Here is a 2,948-nt window from a genome sequence, read left to right as displayed (position 1 = left end):
TGCTGAGCTGCCTGCAAAGGAAAGCCTTTTTTATATAAATGCCAGCAATTTCAGAACAGAAAGGTTGGCCTTTTATTTTCTGATGAAATTTTTCATCTTGCATCTGAAGACTTTATTATATAAAGTGTCCTATTAGGGAAACAACCCTCTCTAAAGTAGAGATCAAAAATAAATCTTTCTTCTGTTCCCAAGTGACTTTCAAGCTGCTTTTTCATTCCACAAAAAAATGGAAACAGTTAGAAATCCTGACTTTCCCAGGAAAGCTGATTCCTGCAGGCCTGCTTATGATCTGCTAATCTCTGCAGAGTGCCAGGCAGAGGTTTCCTGTGAAACGACTCTTCTATTTTTGTGCTGAATAATAAGAAAAGTAAAGACCAAGAAGAACTTGGGTCTTGCAAGTGAAGGGTGTTTTGGAAGGTCAGATATCTGCTTCTGCTCCTGCTCCCTGCACAGTGCTTAAATTCATTCCTCTCTGGGCTGCACCCTTCTGCATCTTGTCCTCTTAGTTTGAAAATGTATGAATTGAGACTTTTTGCTATGTTAATTAGCAGCTAAAAGTTATAGCAGAGCTTTTTTGACTGAAGTGCTTGCGATTCGTTTTCATAAAAATGACTCTAAGGATACACAACATTTAGAGCACCCTTCTCTCCCCTGCAAACCCTTCTGGGACTCTTGCATTTGCTCTTTCAGAAGAGCAGAGTGAGCTCGTGACTCCTCAAACCTCACTGCAATCCATTGCTAAAATCTACACAGAAATGGTGCTGGGCTTCTTGTGAAGGAAAACCTGCAATTTGCTCTGGCAGATCCACCAGGACAGGTTTCTGGGTGACAGATCTTCCACTGAGTACCAACAACCTGACCTCTTTAACAGCCGTGACGTTTGTGCGTTATGAAAGGGCAGTGACTCACCCAAACACGATTCACCTGCTGTCCAAAGTGCAGCAAGAGGTGGAGGTGAAGCAGCTCATGAAAAAAAAAAAACCACAAAAGGCACAGCAAGAAATACTCATCTGCTCCCCAGGCAGAAAGCTTTACTCTGGCCAGCGCAGCTGCAGCCAGCAAGGGAGCCCACAAGTAGCTATTTATAATCGTGGTAGAGAATTGCTCACCCTGCCTGAAATTCAGCCCAATGACTGCATTTAGGGCTTCACATCATCTGACTCTGGGGAAGGGGTGGTGCAGGAGGACCCTGAGCAGCCTCCTGCACTGCTCCTCTCGTCTCCAAGGTTCTTCCTTCTACTCCACGGTCAGGCATGGGTCTTAGCCAGAATTTGAGCCGCTGGCTTTGCGAGAGCTCTTTTGTCCTTACCAAGAAGGACACTGAATTATCAGGCTGGTGGTTGTGGAGATGCTGGAGATAAAGGATAAAACTCCTGGGGCAGAGGATGGAGATACACATAAAAGCTAATCTGCAAAAACACCTGTACAGGAGCCAATACAAAGAGCAGAGAGAGGGGGTAAGATCTGCAGTTCCCTAGAGAGTTCAGCCAGGGTGAGCACTCACCCAGCAGCTATTGGCTTCTGCAAAAGAGTTTTCATGGAGAGGACAGTCAGCTTGTCCATGCTCGCCTGTACCATCGCTCTGCAATGCCAGACAACACTGCTGGCACCAGCAGATTCGCTTCCAGCCAGTGTCCTGGTGAAGGGGAGCTGGGCTCCTCCACCAGTTAGCACCCTTCTGTCACCCATAAAGATACTGGATGAATGGGACTCTCTGGACCCTGGACCTGACCTGACCAGAGCAGGATGAAGGCATCACTGCAGACCAGGTTCTGCCACATACAGGGCCCACCCACTGCCACTTGCATCCTCTTTTGGCAAAGTGAACAGGAAGCACTGGATCCCTGTTGGGAACTAAACAGGAAGAAAAAGGAAGAAATGAGGGAAGCGTCACGTACTCGCTGCTTGAAAAGAAGCCCAGGCCACACGGGGTGGTGAATGAGCAGGGCAGCCTGGCAGTTCTTCGAGCTGCAGTGATGGGTCACCATGGGGTCACCCCCAGCCACATGTCCCAGGTGAGGCACATGGACACACAGCAGCTCGTGAAGCCAGTAACTTTTGTCTGTCCCCTTATTAATAATTGATTACAAATCAGCCTTCCCTAGCCAGAAGACAAAGTGTGTGATGTGACCTCCAGGTCCAAACTGCAGCTCCCTGCGCACACTAATCCCCTTGGAAGTGTGGATCTTGCTGCAATAAGCTAGAGTCATGCCCAGGGAGAGTGAGTTTCTTCTGGGTTTTCCTCCTCTGATCATTCGGTTACGTTATTCTGCCCTTACGAGGATTAGATGGTGCTAAATGAGCCATGCTGACTTAGGGCCCCTCCACGGGATTTCCTCCAGACAGAGGATTTTCAGCTGCCCTTGAATTATCGATGAAACAATTGCAACGCATCAAGGCAAGCCTACAGCACCCTGCACTGCAGACCAAGCTCTTGGCATTTATCCTAGGGCTTCCTGCTCAGATAACAGCAACAATTCTGACCTGGCTTTTAGCAGTAGTCCCTTCTCAGGAGTACATGACCAGCCACGGAAAAGGACATTTCAATGCATTTTATGTGGGTCTTGCTTCCAAGAACAAGTGATAATGTCCTACCAACCTCTTTGCCAAGATGTTTGGCCCAAGAGTGTAAAATGAACCAGATACAGATCTGGGCTGTCCCCCTGTGACTCTCCAGTTCCCAGGAGTTCAGGCATAAGCCCAGTTACATGAGCAATGAGGTAACATTACATCGCAGCTCTGTGTCCTGCCAATCCACATGATAGCCAATTCATTTCTCTAGGAATGATGATGCCTTAGGCAAAGCTGTATGACTCAGAAGGGAAAATATTAACGCTTTTGTTCAAAGAAAATATTGAAGTTTTCTTTAATTCTCCAATCCTGTTTACTTGTGATCCTCCTTACTGAGAGAATGAGGGCCTCTCTGAGCTCTCAAGCAGCAGAGTTTC

Source organism: Phaenicophaeus curvirostris, chromosome 15 (assembly GCF_032191515.1).
Source record: "Phaenicophaeus curvirostris isolate KB17595 chromosome 15, BPBGC_Pcur_1.0, whole genome shotgun sequence".
NCBI classification, from domain to species: Eukaryota; Metazoa; Chordata; class Aves; order Cuculiformes; family Cuculidae; genus Phaenicophaeus; species Phaenicophaeus curvirostris.
This window is presented reverse-complemented; position numbering follows the sequence as displayed.